This window comes from Lichenostomus cassidix, chromosome 7 (genome assembly GCF_008360975.1).
Source record: "Lichenostomus cassidix isolate B80296 chromosome 7, HeHo_3.0, whole genome shotgun sequence".
Lineage (NCBI taxonomy): Eukaryota > Metazoa > Chordata > Aves > Passeriformes > Meliphagidae > Lichenostomus > Lichenostomus cassidix.
This window is the reverse complement of record NC_139488.1, coordinates 34099715-34122229: the sequence shown is the minus strand read 5'-3', so window position 1 is coordinate 34122229 and position 22515 is coordinate 34099715. Positions and strand designations below refer to the sequence as shown.

General features: G+C 39.4%; 1 protein-coding gene across 4 annotated transcripts in view; it reads right to left on the bottom strand.

The window, feature by feature from the left end:
* ARHGAP15 (Rho GTPase activating protein 15) overlaps positions 1-22515 on the bottom strand; it is a 325292-nt gene that overhangs the window by 61209 nt on the left and 241568 nt on the right. The gene's annotated exons all lie outside the window — the stretch shown is intronic.

Sequence of the window (22515 nt, the reverse complement as noted above, 5' to 3'; positions counted from 1 at the left end):
ACTGTCACTTTAAAGAACAGGGTGGGTTTTCACATTGTTGAAATCTGTCAGATATTTTGAAATGTCCCTCTCACTATGGTGCCACACCCCCTGCGTGCCCTTATAATAAAATTGGTTTTACTCCTGATTAAATCATTTTCTCCCTACCCACTACCATACTTCTCATAATGGACCTGTGTGCTCTACAGCTGGTGTTCTTCCCATGGTACCAATTCTTACTTTATCTTTTAAGCACTTTGCTGCTAAGATCTCATGCAGAGTGCTTATGTTTTGTTAAGAGCTTCATTCTTAGAGAAATAGCTTAACACATGTTCTAAAAATGTTGTACAACTTATTGCTTAAAACACATTTAGAAAATGTATAAGTACTGTAGCTTTGGCACAGAACTTTAAGTAGAAACCTTAAAAAAAAAAAAAAAAAGAAACACAACTTGTTTTTGCCATGCATTTGTCTTAAATGTCTAAAGTGGAATGCTTGACTTCTAAGGCTTTATAGAGACTTATCTTACCAGATTTTTGCACCATTTCCAGCTCTTCAAGGAAACGTGTTAGGAATGTATCATCGTGAAAGCAAAGGGTGTCAATTTTCCCTCTAGCAATAAGAGAGTTTTTAAAAATGTTTGCTAGAAGGAACAAATGCCAAGTCAAAAAAAAAAAAAAAAAAAAAAAAAAGGAAAAGAAAATAGAAGTCCATTCACTGTAAGACTCTCATTTGGTTCCCACTGGTTGGAATCTCTCACATGCCATGGCGATGGGGCCATAAACAAACACACACGTCTCAGGCTGGGTTTAAGGGGAGGACCTGGCTTTTTGGCTTTGCTCAGACATATTTCTTATTGGGGTGTTTTGCTTACACAAAGATTAAGTCCCAAATCTGGTATTTAAACTTGACAGTCAAGGACTGCTTTCAGTCAGGAGATACTGTATCTGGGAAGATGCTCAAAATCTCACAGTCCTAAAAATTTGCTTCAACTTGTCAGTAGTATTTGATTAGTTCAACCATCACTGCCAGTTGATATCATATATCTTAGATACAGACACAAATATGCCCAGAAAATCCCATAAAATTTATGCTAATACTCAGGCTGAAAATATAAAGACCACATTAAGGGGGAAAAAATAGTGTGGGCACTTGTCAAGGTTATTAGTTAAAAAAAAATCGATATACAATACATTTGTGAAGGGAACGTGTGTTTTACTGTGTTATTATTCAGCCTTTTCAACAATTCACATTTTTAATGGCACTTGCAGTGTCTGCAGCAGAACCAAACAGGAGTTCAGCTTTGGTTAAAGGGAGCCATTCTGAGGTTCAAAAAGGAAGAAGGTAACCTACAGGAAGATCAGCTAAAGACAGGGAATAAAAATACAAATATGAAAATCAACCAAAGCTGTAGAGAGAGCTGAGTTTTGAAAGAAAATGGATGTGGTTCCTCTAACCACATGCCCTGCCTGGTATGTAGACTAATCTCCAGGAGCAAAATGCAGTCATTTGAGAGCCCTGCTCCTTCTCTTGTCATTTCAGATAATTCACAGCTTGTATTTTCCCAGCTCTAAGCTGTCCCTTGCCCATGCTGCCACCAAATGCCAGAGCACCACCTTCAGAAGTCCTGAAGGAGAATTCCACATTCCTGCAGCTCAAGGATGTCCAAATCATGTGGAAAGCAAGTCCTGCAAACCCAGCTGGCACTGCCTTGTGGAGGTTGTGCCCCCAAAAAAATTCCTAAAGCTTTTGGTGAGATGGGGTCTTTTTGGGTCTCATACTGTGATCCATCTGCTGGCATTTCTGCCTTTCCCATCATTTCCCTGCTGGTGGCTGCACACAGCAGCATTGGGATGGAAATTTGGCACTTGGGTATGTCAACCCCCAGCACCAGTGTGGGAAACCTCAGAGAACTGGAGTTTCCATCCCAGTGACCAGTGATGCTGAGGGAGATCTCCCCTGGAGAAAGTCCTACACAGACTATTACACTATTAACTAATCCCTACAATCTTCCTCACACCAAAATTGTTGCAGAAGTGCTGGATGTGCACAAAGCATTCCCAGCAGGATTAAACTCTGGGAAATTTGTTGGACTCACTCATCCCAATAGACATTTTACTACTGAGAGATCCAAAACAGAGTCCTGTGTTTGAAAAAAGGAAAATTCATCATGCAAACACTAGGAAAAGACAAACTGACCAGTGTCATTATGCTTCTTTTTCAAACTTGAAGGACCTTTGTATGAAATTTGAAGACACCTCTTTTTCCTTTTTTTTAATAGTTATGTTCATCAGAAACATTTTTCTGATCATTCATAGTCTTCAACAGGAAGAATAGGAAGGAGCAGACTCAAGCAGCTCTCCACATGCACCAGCACAGATCTTCATCACAGAATCCCTTTGTGAGGGCTGTTCTCATGACTGACAGCACAAACATGAATTTTTACACTGAAAGGTGTGTGTTCTACAAGCCACAGCCTCTCTGATCAGCAGTGCACAGACACAGCAGCACTCTTGGGGCAAACAGCTTCTTTCAAAGTGATCACACTCAATCTAGAGCAGCAATCGAGCACAGAGATGTCCAGAGACAGGACAGCAATGGGATGCTGTGAGGTGGGGAAGTTTCTTGTTCACTGCATCACAAGGATCTCAGTCCCTTGGTGAAACAGCACATGATGCTGAGCTTCTTCCCCTGAGGTAAATCCTGCCCTGGCAGTGCAGTTTATATACATCCCCCAAGGTGCATAAAAGCCCTGGAACTTCTATGAAATAGCACAAAAAAGCCTCAGCTCCTGTGAAGCAATCCTTTCCTCATTCAGGTGGAATTTTGTGAGTCTTTCCTCTCTCCCTTGCTTGGTTTGGGAGCTCCATTGTCCTGCTTGAACTCAGTTCTTGGTCCTTCACCTCCAAGAGTGTTTAAACAAATCAAGGAAAATGTCAGTGAAGCAAATCATTACATTTTGTCTGCAATGGATTTGTAAACAGCCTCTGCTGATTCCATCCAATGCTAGCCTGATGAATTATCAAGGATATAGTCAGCAAAAAAAAGCTTGCATGCTTTTCTCCTCCTCTGCTGGAGGAACCTGGCATGCCCTTCTGACAGAAAATTTCAGCTGTGATGTTACAGTGCCTGAGCATGTGCTGCCTATTGAACTGCCCATTTCCATGGAGTCCAAGCACAAATTACTGAGAAACTTAAGCTAAAATACTGAACTTCTTCTTTCTCTATGTGCATCCAGAGTACTGCTTATTCCAGTCCTCCAAAATTACAGTTCTCTGACCTGGGGGCATGCTGGAGCAACCAAGTACTGCTAACTTAAACCTCAGCCTGTGCCAGAAAAACAAAATATTTCTGTGCTTGGGCACACTGGGTCATATTCATCCTCATATAATTCCAAAAAGTCCAAAGAGTAAGAGAGGGATGAACTATCTCATTGTTTCTGTGAAAAAGATCCAGAACACATCACGAAGGCACGCAGAAGAGTTCAAAGGTTTGGAAAAGTGGTCAGCCAGTGACACCATGGCGCCAGGGAAATTTCTGTGCTATCAGCTGCTGTTTGAAACTGGAATTACAAAAATATGCAGTGGTACAGAAAGGACAATCCTTTTGGCAGCCAAAAACAGGTATCATCTCCAAGGTACTCATATGTTATTCACTGCCAATACCTGCTACAGGCTTCAGTGACAGAGACATTAGTTTTGACTTAGCATATTCTATCATTGTGATCTGAAGCGATAATTACTGTGATGGGATTATAATTACAAGTACTTTTAAAATTCATTAAATTTAGCTGAATCAACCATTCCGTATGGGAAAAGGAATGATTTTAAAGAGAGAATATTTCCCCTCAAAATGCAGCTGAAAGCTCCCTAAGAATAAATAGACCACCTGTTTACAGATCAACATACTTCCGCCAGACTCGCTTGGAGGTGACTTGTAAACAGAGAGTAGGAGCAGGCAGACACAGCCTGAGCATGGAGAGCTGCAGGGCCTGATCACTCCTTCATTTGGGGGCAAAAAAAAATAATCAGATCTCCCCAGGGGTTAAAAAAGGGACAAGGAAAGAGCACGGAGGAATTCCCACCCAGCTCTTACCCTCCCACAGAGCACCAAGGCTGCTGAGCACCAGGAAGGGGCTTGGCAGAGTTTTTGCAACTCAGAGAAATTAAATGTCTGTGCTGAGGGGAAATTACATTTGTCTTACAGTGCTAAGATTCTGTCCTCTCTGTAAGTCTCTCTACTTAGTTATTGCACAGCAACTTCAGCTTCTTCCTCATAGTTAAAGCACACTTTATTTTCTTCTTTCTATTTATTCTTCCCTGTTTATTCTGAACCGGACTAACAACAGCAGAACAAAAATACCAAATACTTCCCTAGACCAGTAACTTATTCTTCAGGATACATTTTACTGTTCAAAGGGAAAAGTCCATTCTGAGTTGTGCTTTTGATTTGATTGATCTTCCTCTTTTTGTTGTCTGTTGTGTATACATACATTAATCAAGGTAAATATCTGCTTTCCAACTTCAAATCTGTTATTAACATTTTTTTATTGTGTAATTGCTCTCCAGTAAGCTTCTCTGCAATCTAATTTTAGATGTTTTATCTTTTTTTTCCTTCCCCATTTACAGTCAGATCTTTTATCAGAATTATGTGTATCAGTGTCCGCAAATCTACATTTTAAATAAATTGGAGGCTCTCAAGATCTAATGCAGAGAGGAATTGGACAATGACTCTCTGTCCCATTTTCATACTTCAAAAATATGTTCATATTCATATCATTTTAATTGTGCTACTAACTCAGAGTGCTTTAGGATTCTGTCATATAGCTGTTCTGTTCTTCCCCTTCTTGCTGTTTCTAACACTGCTTCTATTTCCATTCTTGTCAAAAGCCTTTTCATAGTCCAAAAATCTGTACACAATGTTTTGTAATATTTGGCAGACTTATCTGAAACCTAATTCACCACCTTCTTGTGATTCATGGGTCATAAATTATTTCATATGTAATGTACCCCAAAGGGTAAGAAATTCTTTGTATTAAATTTCAACCAGATACTTTAAGGGAGAGAAAGAAAAAAAATGGAAAAGAGTATTTTTGAGGCACTCTGCAAAGATCTGACCTCAATATATTGTCTGGTGTGTTGTCTTCCACAAATGGCATCTCAGTATCCTTTAGGAAATATGAGATTTCAACATGCTACAAGCAAAAACACTCTGCTGTAGTGTGGGCTGGCCATGGACAACTTTAAAGGAAAGGAGGAATACAAAACATGAAGCACTGGATCAGACGAGTGATGCATTAAATCAGTCCTGTCTCCAGTGATTGTTAAACTGAAAGGGTCTGCATGAAAACAATTCAAAAAACAAGAATACCACCCAATCCTGACTTGTTGCACGCAGCCAAATATATTATTGTGACTGACCCCAGCAACAATGAGCTGGTGCCTCAGTGAGTGAGTCTCAATAATCAAAGGAAATAATTAACAAAACAATAAAGATCATTATAACTTCCTTTATGTAAATGACTTCCAAATGTAAATAGATCAAAGCTCAAGCTAAAATAAAGCAATTCCCCTAGTCCTCCTGCAATACTGGAAAGGAACAAACATATATGGTTTGTTTACAGCTACAAGGATTATCAATGAAATAGTTGTTTGTTGTTTTATTAGAAAAATAGAAATCTGAACAATTCTCAAAGTGCTATTCATATATTCTTCATATCTGCAACCCCATTTATTTTGATGGGACTATTTCCAAGGAGACAGGTTAGCCATACATGTAAATCTTTGTTCTCACACCTTGGCTTTTTTAGGATGTCCAGAGAACAAATTTTAGATTTTTATTTTTTAATGAATGGGCTCTTTGAAGTAGACCATGTGAACGAAGCATTCTTGCAAGAAATCAGGTGCACACAAGCCCTGTAGATGTCAAGGACAAAACATTTTATTTTGTATAGAATTTATCTTTTGGTTCACTAAAGTCAAAACACTTCTGTTCATCAGAACTTTCATAAAGGACTGTTTCATAATATGAATCCATTTGGATTATCTGACCAAAGATAAGACTTCAATGGACTTACTATATCATTCACCACTGTACCAGTGCCACAAAAGGGAATTACAATTAATTGGATTATGTTGGTCTCCACCCGCTGATTGTAGAAGAGAAAGTCTGAAACTGTAACTATTTCAAACAGACCATATCTCTCATCAACCATGGGATTTGGGCTTTAATTTACCAATAAAGCTTAATTTCTTCTCTATATCCTCTTCTGGTTAGGAAGAGGTCATTTAAACACTTTATTCAAGTTATTTGAAAAGAAAGGACAGTTTTGTTAACTACTTTCAAAGTAGCACTTTAATACTTGCACCTTGCCTTCTGGAATTACTTATTTTTTCTATCAGCAATAAAGTGAGTTGCCTTGAAAAACTCAAGATAGAAGAACCCTGGACTGCATTTGGGTCATAAGAATAATTCAGGTTTCACATCCCCTGGTTCAGTTCATGAAAATTTGGCTGAAATTGTTACCTAACACAACAATTTGTTATCAGTTATATAGTGGACAGAGAATATCACTTCACATCAAGTACTGACATGAGGTAGTGAGAGTTTTCCATGGCAAAGCACCACGTTAGATGTAGGTTGGTCTGTATGGAAAGTTACACCAGTAAAGTCAAAGGTACAAATATAAATTTGATAAAATTTGATATAAACTTAAATTATGAATTCTGTTAGCTTGGAAATAGCCATGTTTTCCTATGCAGGTATCTTCAACTGTGTTAATATAATTTACCTACTAAACTCCAACAATAATACCATTCTTATTTTATATGTCCATAAGTGTGTGTGTATATATATGTACATATATATATCTATATTTATATGGACATATCCAAATATGTTTACATATTATATCTTTGCTGATGGCTCTGCCTCAAAGCAGTTAGGATTTTTCTTCACTACCCGTACTGCAAGGTTATTACAGTGCCTAATTCCTTCTAGTTGCCAGACTAAATTATTCAACTTCATATACTTTAAAAATAATTATTAATATCAGTAATGCTTGCTTTGATTTTATTTTTTGTCAAACTTTCACGTTCGGTTTAAGGAATAAAAAGTCCTCAGTCAACTTACTTCAAAACCATGTTGCTTAATTCACATTTGCATTACTTTTTGCTAATATCTGAAGCTCTAATTCCATTCCCTGGATATTAGCTGGGACTAGCTATGCTGTTAAAGATAGGAATGCTTCTAAGTGCTTACTGAATCAGGGCATATGAGATGATAATTGTATGTGTTTAAAACAAAACTTTAAACAGGAGGGGATTATATAAGTTGCTAAAACAAATATATCTTCAAGTGCACTGAAGGACTTTCAAATGTTAACGAAATGTCCTTTGATAATAATAGTGCTAATAATAACATGAATTTTCAAATATTTTTATGCGTTTTGAGAATCACGTGTTACCCTGAATATGGAAGATTCTCTCTAAGTGCACTTTTCTCATGCAAATTCATCAACTTCAGGGTTCCATCATCTCTGAAGCTACACCAGTGGATCCTGTCCTGATCCAGGCGTGGGTTATCCTGCACATTTCAGCTTCTCTTGCACAGCGCTGGCTTACAAACACTGACATTTCTGTGACAGCAAAAATAACTTTCATCCAAGGAATAGGATGCTTTTGCAGATGTGGAAGTTTGAAGTGCCTGATCAAAACTACGTTCATGAAATCCATGGAATCACATGACTGGTGGGATGAAAAGTTGCATACAGAGTGAGATTTGAGGCCCTTTTGGCCAAAAGGTTGGAATTATGAGGCCAGTGAGTGTTTAAAATAATATCTCCATCTACCCTGCCACGTGCAGCTCCACGTGCCATTCCATCCCTTCTCCCACCGAGCCTCAGGAGATGCACAAACAGCCCAGGGCACAAGTAAACACTCCTGGCAGAGCCTGTGGCTCCTCCTTGGCAGGGAAGGGGTGCGATGAGATTCGGGTGACTCACGGCACGATGTTTGCCATTTCCCACACAGCCTCACGTTCTCCTGCATCCACCGAATCCTCGCTAACCTCACACCTTTCCCTCCACCACATGTGCACATCCACGTTTTGCATTCTCATTTGCTCTCCATACAGCCCAGAGCAGGTTTGCCACATTGCCCATTGATTTGTGCCTCTTTTTCTCTTTTCCTCTTTTCCATAGTTTATCTGATGTGTATAATTCTAATTGTAATGCTCCCAATTCCTCTTGTTCCACCTCAACTTACAGGCATATATTACAGGAGGGCAAGGGTGTGCTCGGAAACAATTTTAGAACTTTATAGTACATGGATTTTTCCTGTTCTACAAATTAGTCTTGTGAATGGACTTGTAATAACAAGAGGATTTCAACATAAAATAAGAGATTTTCATGTCTTTGGTTCCTTGAGATGCATTCAGGTTCCTCCCGTGAGAAATATATTAAAATATTGATTAGATTAGAGCAACATTTCAAATAAATGGAGATTTATACTTCCTTTTGGATACAGAATCTTATAAAAAAGTTTCAAGGCATCACACAACAAAGCAGTTGACAAGAAAGATAGCATCTGCTTTCCTGGCTATTCAAGCTGAAGTTTTTCATTCTAAATGCAAGCAATGTTTCCAAAGTTAACATAATTAACTCACGACAATCCTGAAACATCATAATATAAGATACAGATGGAAATTCAAAGCTTTAAAAATGTCATATAACTGCAAGAGGATTACCATTTTTTAACAGCATGAATCTGAATACTAATTAAAACAGGTGGTTTTATTTCAAACACTTTTGCCCACTGTGGCATTACTGGGAGGGTTATTTATGTATTAATCTATTAGGAAGCATATATTACTTGAAAATTGTGATACGGGATAATAATGAATTTAAGAGATAAAGGAATGACACTCTGTCCTTCTTCGTGAAACAATAAAAGACCAGTAGTTCAATTAGTTAGTAATTTCCATGTGACTATTTGACAGATTCTACTAATTGTTAAGCTCCCACTAACTATTGCTTTACATAATTAATTATATTCAAACGTGAACAACAAAGACATGTGGGCCAGTTGCCCTTTTGACAATGTTTTTCGCAAACTGATTTGCTTACCAAAAATATTTTTAGAAAGAAAAGATACCAATCTGAAGTGGAAATACACATCAAAAAACGTTAAAACAGCTCTGCATTTTACCATGGTTATGAGGAAAAAATTTGGATTGTTTAACATATCATTTATGCTGCATGCATAATAGCTGAAGTCTTCTAGCAGAGATCTTTCATATTAATTTAGCATTGCATAAAATTCATAGTAACAGGTCCAAGGGTCAAGCATCATTCATCATTAGTTGAAGTGACATTTGCAACCCTTCATATAGCAGCTGCTTGAAAGGGGAAAAAAGGTATTCTTTGGGAGAATGGGGGGTAGAGCACAATCCCTGCTCTATCCCTGGAAGGGAAAACAAGGTGCCACTATGTCAGCGTGGTAATGTGCTTAAATTTGGTGATGTCATTCTTCCCTAACCCCCACGAGTCACAAGGCACAAGGCAGCTGCATTCCTGAACTTCGGAGTTAGGGTGGAGATAAGTAATAACTAGATGTAAATGAATTACATTACTGTGGTTGTGAACATAGCTCTGTGCATCTAAATTATGATTTATATCAGGATCCTATCTTGTTTTTGAGAGTTTTCTACTTGTTAACAAGGCAGCCCTTGTTCTCATGGCATCCTCCAGGCATAATAGTTTCTGGGAAGCCAAATAAGATCACTTTTGAAACTGCAAGACAGCATTCCAAGACTTTGCAGCAGAACACATTGGCCAAATTAGGACTTCTGAAGACTGTTAACTAACAAATAAAATCTTTTTTTTTTTTTCTTTCTTTGTGGCATGTCTTCACTACTATAAAACATTAAGATCAGAACCGAAAATGTGAGCAATTAAAATGAAAATGTAATCATCTGCAAGAAAAGATAAATTTGTATTAAATGGCTAATACTTCACAGTCCTTTTGATATTACAAGTACTTTTTAAGAAAATATATATTTTATGTCACAGTAATTTTTATTATGTGAAACATGTGATCTCTTTGGAATTATGCACATTTATAAACCACAGTCATTAAAACAGCATGCGACACAAAGTAGTTTGATTTTGGAGCTTTGCTAATATTTGGTGATTTTCCTCAACTTTATACCTGAAATATATTTAATTTATTCATGGCACTAATTATCCACTAGTATTTAAAGCACTTGGATGACTACTAACCCAGACTGCTACTTCTTCCCTAACAAGTTTAATGATTTTTACAAGGGAAACCAATGTTTTTTAAAGAGTCACTTAGAAGCACATGAAAAATGTTCAAGGACATTGCTTATTACACACTGCAATTCTATGAGCTGCTATAAATTAAACTCCCAGTCAAAACACTTCTACCAGTGAGAATTCCCTTTTCCATACTCTCTGTGTGCATCAGGAAGGACAGGGTGCACTGATCTGGAGTCAAAATAAGGTGCAGAATAAGGATTTAATGGTGATATTTTGTTATAGCCAATATCAGCACTGGCCCTTGGCATTGCACAGCAGCTGTGAGCCTCAGACTGAGTCCCAAAATGGTTTTCAGACCAGGTTGCTCATATATTATACTATTTAAAATAAAATAGGGTGAGAAATACATCCCCAAACCAGACCCAAAAGCATTTCCAGACAGGACCAGTGCTGCCAGTCCATTACTCCCACACTCAGTCCCTTTCCCCAGGGTTTTAATCACCGTGCAGCCATTAAACACTCATGTAAGGATGTTATAGATACCAGCCAGGCAGAGTGGCTGTAAAAGGAATAGAACAGCAGAGGCAAGATGACTGGCAGATAGGGTTGCCACATCCCCCTTAAAGAGACTGCTCCTTTTCCACACCTTATGTCTCTTGTACCATAAAAATATGCATAGATGTATGTGGGAGCATCATAGCAGATTTCTTGGGATGCGTGCCATGCATCTGAGCTCCGAAGCTGGCTCAACGTTGTCACCATTAAGTCGCAGTGTACACAGCAACACTTCAATCTAATTTCAATTAGGGAAAAGTTACACAGAAACTTCTTTGAGAGTACACATGACCCTACACATAAATACCAATTAAATTCAGTATCATCAGTGTCTTTGCAGTGAACATTGATATCACCAGTGAGAGGAAGGAATTTAAAATGAGGCAATGCTTGATGACATTACCTCCATCTACAAACTCTGCCTGTGTTAACTAGTACGTCAACGATTAGTAAAACAGTGGGATTCATCTGTGAAGAAACGGGGTGAAAAGTAGAAATGACATGAAATTTTCATTGCAGGCAGCTTTTATGTGACATAAGGTAGAATATTGCATTGCTATGCAACAAAATGTTACCTGGTATATGAATAAAAGCTTAATCTGCTGGGAAGTTACAGACACCAGCAGTGTTGGCAGTTGCAGCTAACAAGAAAACTAACTAAACTAACTAAAGCTACTTCTCACATCAAGGACACACAATATCAGACCAGCTGTTTACATGCCTAACTATTCCTGTGTCCTGAACACAGACAAATCAGTAGGAAAAGGGACTTTGAGTGTCATTAAGTAAGTCCAGTGAGATTGTGCCTTTTTACATGTAAGTACTCAGGATACACAGGCACTGCATTGAAATTTGAGCCATTTCCTTTTGTTTGCCCACCTTTTATTTAGAAACAATAGGACAAAAAGTACAGCCAGTTAGAGCTTTACTTCTTGACAACCACTTTTCCATTCCAAAACTAGGAGATTACCCTAACATGCAGATTACTTGAGGGAAATATAAATGTGCCCGTTAAGCCCTTTCCACAAAGCCAACACCTCCCAAACCTGCAAGAAGACCAGGAGGAAAAGTCATCCTAAAAGTACTAAGGCTCCTTGCACACCACTGCTCATTGGTGACTGGGGAGATTTTACAGTCTTTCGAATCTTCTTTCAACCACAAGATGCCTTAAACGGACAGAAGGTCTTAAAATGTGCTCTCCATCTCCCCAGTTGAGAAAGATACATTGAAGGGGGAGGGAGGGGGATTCAGGCCACAACACAAAAAGCATTAATGCAAAGAACAGTGGGGTCTCTCCCTAATTTGACTTTCTCTACAGGTGGTCTGCAGCTGCATCCAAACAGGTTACACTACCGCCTTCCCATGGGCATTACAACAAAGTAGGATCTGTATTCACAAGAATACATTTGCTGGCATGGGCTGATTCAGGTCTAAAAATAAGAAAAAAGCATTTTTCAGTATAGCCTGAGGTAACTCTCTGCGCCAGCAGAAGACAGTAGCACTCTTGTTTCACTGGCTGTGCGTGATGATAAAGGATATCAGAAACCTACTCCGTGTGACTCAACGAGGTCCACAGCCAGATTCCAATTGATTCATTTTATTTGTATTAGTTTGTCCTCCATCGACCACACAACAGGCTAGACCCAATCAATAAGCAATATTCTGTTTTCTATTGACTCGGGGGGTAATTCACAGTGGGCCCTGCAAGTGCTGCATCTGATTTTATAGTTCTGTATATCATCATGGAAACGGCGGGGCTCGGAGACCGCGGGGAGCAGGCAGAAATGGGGAAAAATTGCAAAGGCAAGGTGAGGTATTGGCTTTTAAACTGTTGCACCAGGCAGAGGGGAGGTCTGTGCTGTGGGTGCAGAGGGTGTTTCACCTAGTGCCTTTGGCAGAATGCAAAAAGGATGGGATGAGATGAGCATGTAACTATTGTGCCACACCTCCAGCCCCAGGACAAAGCTGCAAGGTGGGGCTGATGCCAGCACAAGGAGTTGAACCCATATGTGAAATGGCCTTAGTGGGATTTTCTTTAGTAGATAGTCCATGCCTGCTTACTTGGATTCCTGTACAATTTAGATAAAACACACCATCACAGAATTTTTTAGCCATTTCTCCTATTTTTTTTAATTTTTTTTTATTCCCTAGCTTGTTCACAGTACCCTGGGGGTGATATCTGCTCACTAGAAGCCTCTAAATAACTTATCTTTGCATTTCTCATATTTTTTTATTTTATATCTTTTTAAGGATTCTTCTCCTTGCAAGTAGTGGATAATTGGAAATAAAAGATCTTTTGCCCAAAACTCTCCCACACCACTTCTTCCACATGATCTTGCTGACACACTCAATAGAAGAGCAGCACAGCTGTCATTACCCCTGCCCAGACAAAGACACTGACTGTACTGTGATATCTCTTTTTTCCTTAAACCTTGAGAATCCTCCTTCTGCCCCAGGTCTCAGATTCCCTGGGCTGCTGTACCAAAGCAGGGAGCTGGCTTTTCAATGTCTCCCATAATCTTGGCTTTTCTACAAGAGACAGAAAAAGCAGGCTGGGTACTGGGGTGGGTGTGTGGAAGGAGTGGCAGAATACAGCCCAGTGTGTTCTTCCTATCAAATACACTTGACAAACTTTAATGAAAAGTCTTCTCTACTTCCTACTAACAGATGTTTCCAATTTTTTCTCTCTCAGCACTTTAAACCACCATCTTTAGTTTTCATGTCTAAGAGACATTATTATAGGATACATCATAATGATATACTGTACATTCATATACAGTATCCCATACAATGACTAGTTGATTTATAATTCAGATCCAATAAAGGGAAAAATTGATTTAACTGATGACTAGTGAAATACTAAATGCATTACAATGTTTGAAAAGAACATCCTTTTCTTGCAATGCGAGTGACATAATAAAATTAAATATGGATATAAGATAATGCCCATTATTATTAGGCAAGTGGAATCAAAGGGAAGAAAAGGAAGAAAAGCAATCTCTATGGATCAAGGAATGCCTAAACTTCCTCTTCAAATGTACAAAAGCATGAAGACAAATGGAAAAATTTCACAAATAAAGTAAATTCAAATAATCTTGAATTAGAGTATAAAGTTAGCTTTCCATTAACTGGTCTTTGTCCATCAGGACTTGCAGCAGCTCTGTCACATTTGGGTACCATATTGGGGGTAAATGTGAATTCCAGGGGTCATTAACCTTTGGGTTTTTAAGCTCTGTGATAAACGTTTGCTTCCCTGAACCCTGCAGCAGCACAAAGACACAATTTAGCCCCACATCCAAGAAACTCCTGTGCTTGTCCTACATCTCACCCCTCCACCCCGCACAGCCCTAATTGAGGCTCATCCCCATTTCTCACCCCATCCCAGAATACTCACACAATCAACACCGAGGCGATGCAGCCACTAATTTCCATGTCTCATTGCAGAGGCTTTACGGCTGCTCCCCTTTTCCCTGTGCAGCTGTGTGGGCAAGGAGCCTGCCCGGGGCTGGAGGGGAGAGCATCAGCAGGTAGGAAGCACAAAGCCAAGGCACCAGTGAGTTGCCTCAGCCTCTGGAGGAGCTCCCCAACATATTGAACATTTCCAGGTCAGGAATCGAGGCCAGGCACCTCAGAAGTAGTTGGGATTTTAACTTTCTTTAAGCATCTGCTGGGAGTCAGTCACTCCAGCATTTGCACATATCTTTGTTCTTCCAGATGGGTAAATTGCTTCTAATACAAAATAACTCCGAAAGCGGCTGTGATTGCTCATACAGCATTAGATTGATGGTCAATTTTTTATAATCCTAGTGCAGTAGCTTTTTCCCTGTAGGAACATGTGTATTTTGCTTCTGGAGAAGCAGTGGCAGGCAGAAATCGCTGCTGGAGCCAATGGAGTTTATTATATTGAAAGAATCATACAGTCGTTATAACCAAAATAACACTCAAGTATTGGCACTGAGCTACACCTCATTTCACTGTTGCATCAGCAACATTTTGAAAGACTTCAGTGATTTCAGATATCTTACAGAAAACTTGTTATATCTAAAAATCTTCCAGGGGTTTTAACCTGTATTATGGAATTCAACAAAGCATTGTGAACTAGCTCAGAAAAATGCACCAGCAGAATCTGGGGGTCAGCTAATTTGTGCTTAAACACCTCCATTTGCATGTGCAAAAATGGATAATTATGCTCCGAGTTGCCCATTCATGTGTACAGATGGGTGCACCCACACATTTTTGTGGGATAATTTTTGGAAGCCTATGGAAAATATGGTCTTTAAAGATTTTAATAAGGTTGGCAAAACATACTTTTTCTGCATAAAATTATGTAGTTCCCAAGTCTAAAATTACTTTGATTTAAAAATGAAAATTGGCAAGGGATTAATCCATAATATGGTCTAATTACTTTTTTCTTAAAAATTAAACGGTCAAGATCTTAACTCAGAATAGTGGTTACTATTCGTGAACTGAAACTAAGAAACAGAACTGAATAAGGGATTTTATTAGGTGTCTAAATATGTATTTAACTAATAGAATCCTCTTACCTTTGGCTGAATAACAGGTATAATAATTCTGAAAGCATATTGAATTTATACGTCTGAAGCATAAAGCCCTACTAATTATATTTTTATGAGATTGAAACGCAAACTGGCCAAAGCTTGGAAATAAAAAGTAGAACTGACTTGCTGTCATTAACTTGCAAAAACACATACATTCATGAACACACACACTCCAAAAAATAAAGGGAGAGAAATACAGACAGACACAGAGGATGTCGGAAGCAGATCATTGACACATCTTTTGTCCCTTACCAATAGCATTGTCAGCTTTTATTTAACCTTTGCATTGTTTAAAATGCTGAAAGTTTAATTTTTATTTCTCAAAGTGGATTCAGCTGTGTTCAAAGGATATTTGCCAGTCTGTAAGGTATAGGGCTTGCTAAGCACTGCTCGATAAACAGATCAGGTTTGCAGTGAGGACTGAATTTTCCCCGTCATGTTCAGCAGGAAAAAACAATATTAAAGCAAGGCTACTTTTTCATACTCTCTGGTATTTTATTATTTCTTTGTTTGCAGAGGTTACTTCCACCAGTAAGTAAATATCCCTGCGAATTTCTCTTTGTCCTTCATCAATCAGAACCGGTCAATTATCAGACTAGTGCAACTAGATCAAAACTCCAGGCTGTGTAGTCATATTACCACTCATATTATTACTAAAAGCACATCTATATTCCAAACTGGGATACCATAACCCCTTTGTCATTTTCCAATAAAAAAGACCATACCAAATAGGCAGAGCACACCGTAATTAGCAGCTGGCAGAGAAAGCTGTAAATCTGTATGAGTTCTGAACGATTTGCTTACATTGTTGCTTTGTTGACAAATGATGCTGTACATGTTAATGTTCCTGAAATGTCCCCATTGCACCTGACGTGCCAATAAATGCCAGCCAGCTGTATGAATTATGGAAATAAGATTTTTGTTTATGAAGGTATCCCAGACATTTATTTTACTGCATGCCTCTTGACAGATTTAATGTCTGGAGTTACATTGAGAAGATATTTGCTACCTGACATAATGGATAATGGAAACTTTAAAGGCTTTTTTTAATGATGAGACTAATATATATATTTTTTTTTAATTTTACCTTGTGGCTACACATTTACTCTCGATATAAAGCTTGCATATTTTAAATGAAATGATACTAAATTGCTCCTAATGTACCATGAGTTGGATGAAGGCAGTGCTGCAGCGTATGAGAAAAGAGAGGAAAAGTAGCTCTGAGAGCTCCTAAAACAAGAGCACTACATGCAAGTTTTCCTATTTCTCTGAGTTTATTTTATCTCCTGTGCACATTCACCAGTATATCATTAGTGCACAAAGGTAGCTGTTAAATCTCAGGCATTTCAAAGTATGATAAAAATCTTTTAACAGATGTATTTATAGCAGGCTCCATAAAACATTCATTTAATATGCTAAGGCAAGGCACAGAGAACATAGAAACTTGTACAGCTACTGCCTATATTTAACTATATTTAACTGGATTCAGAACCAAAAAATCTGTTACTGAACTCTGAATATTTAAAAACAAGGTGTGTGTTCTTAAGTAAGGCACACAAAAAATCCCTGTAAGTATGGGAGTCACGAAAACTCTCATTCCAACCCTGCTTTTAGCAAGCATCCTTATTCCAGCCAGGGAAAAATTTATCCTAGGCATCCCATCTCTGAAACAAACTCTGATCAGACTCATCTAGGGTCAGGTTTGCAGGTTACTCTGAGTTTCCCCCAAAAATGTCTCTGCTGTGGAAAGACCCCCAAGCTGTCCCAGCACCAGGGTTAGCAGCAGGTGGCTCCTGGGAATCCCAGCCCCACATTTTCCCTGCCCTGTGAGTAGGGAACCTGATTCCTGCTCCAAAGTGGAAAAATTTCGCCTGGCAGAAGAGCCTGTACTACGCAAGCTCTTCAATTCTTCCCCTATTAGCACATGTTAGTGTATTGTCAAGAGGAACAATAGCAACCCCACAAACTATTTATTCCATCAAGAACAATTTATTGTCTTTTGTAAGTTCGTTTCCAGCTTCTGAAGCTCAAGAGAGAAAAATCTGCTGGTTCTTTAAAACTTCAGATGTTGGGGACTATTTGTAGTCATCATATAAATGGGGGTGGTAACCAAATTAACCAAATTCATTTTGTAACCACAAATCATTCCTATTAAAATACTCCCTTCTCACCCCACCTCAAAAGAAGAATAAGAATAATAAGAAAAAAAAGGAGTCCAGATGGTTAAAATTATTTTTAAGCAAATATTTAGTGGTTACAGTTGAATTCTTCTGGCACACATTCTCCACTACAAAAATGACACCCCACATTCACTGTGTTAACCATTTTCCAATGTGCCAGCCAAATGAATGCCTCAGAGAACACACACACACACACACACACACACACACACGTTATGGAAGCATTATCACAAATGCTATAGTTAAGGTTCCTTTGCAGTTTGGGCAGAAAGTGAGGCTATTTTACACCGTGTGGTAGAATTTCATCTCCAGGTATGACAGTCAGCTCCTCAAGAGAGCTGAGCTTTCTAAAGCAATCGTCTTCTTGAAGCACAACTGGTTTTCAGCATATTCCTCTGTTGCAAAATGTCACTGGAAATTCTATTTGGGGAGTGGGGGGGAAAGGCTCACAAGACTATATTCTCAGCAACTACCATCTCCATATTTTGCACAGTTTAGGAATGCTCCACTAAAAGACAAAAAAAATGCCTTTTTTATTTGCCATACCCTAATTTTAGCCCGTGTAAGAAGCAGCCCAGGGAACTCCCTTTGTTGCTCTGACAGTTGCTTTAACTCTCCCATGTTTTTTCTCGGGCTCGTTCACACGCTGACCCACACTTGGAGCACACCGAGGCTGCATCCCCGCCTTTCCAAGAGATTTCACAACCACCACCTCTGCACCAGCTCCCCTCTGCACCCCAGAGCAGCCTGTGGGAGGCTGATGGGGAGAAGCAAGAGCACAGGCACCAGGACGGTGCTGGCTGCGGTGATGGACGGCCGGGGAAGGTGTCCCCCCGTGCAGCTCCTGCAAACTGGTTGCTCCAGTCTGGCATCCCAGGAGGCTTGCCAGATGGAGAAACCCTCTCCGCAGCAGAACTGCAAGCTGTGCTTCTCGGGAAACTCGAGGCTGTAACCCTTTCCCTCTTCCTCCACATACCCTGTTGCTTCCAGATTTCTTTCGATGCCTACATATAAACAAGCGAGACGAAATCTTCGTTTCTCAGAGACACACAAACTTAACTTGTTTCTAATCCTTTTTCCAGCAAATTAACCCCAGATAACTTACCACTATATATATAGCTTTGGGAATAGAAGCTAATTCATTCTAGGTCAGAGCTAAAACTGTGCATGTGATCCGCATGAAATGGATGAGTGTATTGTGGATGCTCACATATTTTTAAGCAGAAGAGAAGTTTGTTGTGAAGTTGGACTGCATGGATACCATGATGTTAGCATGGGCAGAGTAAGGAGTTGCTTTGGGCAAAAATTAAGGTTGGTTGTCTAGTGATCTCCTTCACCTCCAGTTGACGAGACACTGACAGTAAAAATTCTGATGAAAGCAGCAATATAACATTAACAAAGGTTTATTTTGGTAGAGGTTAAGGTCTGAATTATCCGTATTTTTTAAAAGAAAGGAAACACACATCTCTGTCTCTGCATATGTGCACATGCACACCTGTTTTACATTGGTGCAACTCCTCTGATCTCGGTGTTTTACATCAGGATACTGAAAGGTAAATCTGACCCATACCATAAAGCCTCCAAAGGGCTCTCTCTCATTATTTTTGTTCCAAAAGCCTATATTTGGCTCAGTGGAAGATTAAAACTAATATATAGCAGAAGAGCAATGTAAGGAATCCCAGGGTAAGTCTCCATCCTCCTCTGGGTACCTTACAGTGGGGCAGTGCAGGAACTCGGGCTCCACTATCCATTTTCTCTTTCACGTGCATGGAATTCATTGAAAGTAATGGGAAGGAAATTATAGCAGTCTCACAGGTCTCTAACAAGAGATCACTGTGTGGAAAAATGTGACTTGTCAAGAGCTACTTTCTTTGTGTTGTTTCATCAGAAAAATATACCATAAAGAATAGCTGAAACCTCAAAGCTTTTGCATTCCTCTTCCAGTACTAAATCAAACCAGATATTGGTAAAAGGTGCACTTTCACTGGAGACATACCAAAAGGTGATAATATTCCTATTGACTGAGGCCAGTGGATGGCATAAAACAGTTACTCCTTTCCCAGTACCTTGTTACATGAATATTTGCATTTTCCCCTTGCAGTACACTGTTTAAGTAGTCTGCTTACAACCAAGAAAATAAACACACAAATATCAAATAAACAAAGGGAATAAATCTAATTAAAAGCTCAATTTACTGACTTTGGGGGAGTAATTACTCTCAAGCACTCCTGCTCTTTCCTCATATAAGTAAAAGTTCAGTACCAAGATAGAACACCTCAATCAAGCATAGATAATTTGTGAAGCAATAAACAGATATAGGTATTCTTCAAAGTTTCACATATGTGCTCCTGCAGAAGAGAGGAGCAGAGCAAACCCCACCACAGCAGAGGATCCTGCTATCAATCCCCCCAAAATGGCAATGGGGAGTGGAAAGAGAAGTGGTCACCAGGGCCAGGCTTCTGTTGTGTTGCACTTTCTGATCAAAAAGCAAACCCCAGGAAGAAGCCTCTGTGCCAGGAGGGTTTGCAGGGCACTGCCCTGCCAGGGTCTGGCTGTAGAAAATGTTACCTGTCTCGCTCCCTGTTACTTATGTTCTGTGCTGAAGAGTGGAACATTGATTAATTACTACTCTAAAGTGCTTATAAAGCATCAGTCCAAGGCAGGTTTACTAGGTTGGGGCCTCCTGTGATTTATTGACTAAGGAGAAAAGCAAAGGCCATTTGTGAAGGAGCATTTTCTTCTGGATGGAGGAAAAAAAAAAAAGTAATTTAAATTACTCATCCTCCGCTCTCCCCAAATTAAAGTGTCTGACACTGCAGAGCAAAGCCAAAGACTTTCTTCCTCTGAAATTTATGGAAAAAGATAAACAACAACAGAGTCTTACTCCTCTTTAAAGCCCACCCTGCAAATGGTAAGAAAACAGCCTGAATCAACTGCTAAGACAGCTCTGAAATGTTTTCTTTTGCTGATACAGGGAGCTGATCAGAAAACTTCAAAATAATTAGAGCAGAAATTCTCTAATACATTTTGCTTTTTCAAGCCTGTTGTTGGAAAGGCAGAAGAGAAAGCAAAGCACAGGCACAGTCACAAACACACGAGGCATATCCACAGGAAGGATTCATTTGGTTCTGGTTTGTCTCTGCTGCTACTTCGCTTTTTTTTTTTCCCCACCAGTAGTAAACTGGCACTTTGGGTTTACTCTGCTTCACTTACTAAAGCCTTTTAATAGTATATAGTGCAGGAATGCGAAAGAAAAAGATTCCCATATGACAGAGACCCTTTGATATCGTTACTTCAACCAAAACTTTGAAATACAGTAGCTGGTTTTGTGTGTAGCATATGACAATTTTTCCCCGAGTCTTAAAAACTTTGATTTGCTTAACTGCTGCTGCTGATGTGACTCACAGAAAAGAAAGTATGAAAAGATTGAGAGAGAGAGGAATGGCTCATGTGTTAGTCTATTTGATGGCACAGGATTATATGGGACAATAATTAGTGCCGTCTGTAAAAAGAGTCTACAAAAAATACTGGTAGCAAGGGAAAAAAGAAGATAATGTCAATTACTTTCAATAATTTTATCGCAATTTCAATACAATACTAGGCAGATTTTCTATTACAATTTATTTCTGTGTAGTAGCTGAAGTTACACTAAGCAGGAGAGAAGTAAAAACACAACCTACATCTCATCGGAGCTATAAAGTGTGATGGCATCGAAGACACCCTTAGAAATCGCAAGTGGGGTTGTTAATTCTATTAGAAGAAATTAAGATTTCTCCTGGAGTCAGAAAAGGTGATTTTGGGGATACCCACCCCACTCCACCACTGAGAAGGGCACCAAACAGGTGGGATCTGAATTCCCTACCTGCCAGTGCATTGTCCTGCCCCACACATGACCCTGCACTACCATGCACCCAAAATCTGAAGGTGAACATGAGAGAATCATAATCCCAGAATAGATTGAGTTTGAAGGGACTTTAAAATTCATCTAGTCCCAACCCCATGCCACAGGCAGGGACACCTTCGACTATCCCAGGTTGCTCTAAGCTGCCCTTGAACACTTTCAGGGCTGGGGCATTTGCAGGTCAAACATGCATTAGGAGACACCAGAAAGCTGAAGGAGGGGAGGATTTCCTCCAGAACCTGCTGAGATACCTTGCTCTTTGCTGGCTTGCTCTGTTCAGGGAGAAGGAATTGCCTCTTACCTCTCTGTGGTGTAGTTTACCTATATGTAAAATGAAGACAGTGCTTGCCCTCAAGGGGTGTAGAGAAGCTTAATTAAGCAGGAGATTCTTAGCCTTAATCAGACTTCTCTCACTTGCTAAGTACATGGGAAATCCTTCCGTTCAGGAACAAACTTGACACCATGACAAATGAATCAGCTTCCTTACCATTTTGCCTTTGGGAATTATTTTCCTTGGGAGCAGATATTTATGAAGCTATATAGAAAAAAATTACCCAAAGCAAACAAAAAAAAAAATCCAAATCCCCACATTTCTATCATCGCTGATGTTTTTCCTTCATATTAAATGCTTCCTGCGATTTTATTTTATTGGGGATCCCGCCTTTGGGAATTAGGTAAGGACACCTATGACAGATGATGCAATAGGTGTGTAAGGAGCAGCTTCTTCATCCCATCCCATCTCTCAACCCCAGCCCTTTCCCTCTGTGGAGATGGTGATTTGGAAAGGGGGAACCCCATCATCATCCCTGCTAGTTGAGTTGCCTGCCACAAAGAATTAAAATTGGTCTTGTCAGATGCTGGGCAGCTTTGGTGACATTCAGAGCTTTCTGTGCAAGGACTTCAACATGGTTTGAGAAGCTCAGAAGCATTCAGGTGGCATCCTGATCACAGAGGATCACATCTGTTTTAAAGCCAGTGGGTTATTTCTAAATAGAACCTATAAAGACAGGCAAGAGCATTTCAAAAAAAGTTGAATCTCAATTATTTCACTGAAATATTATC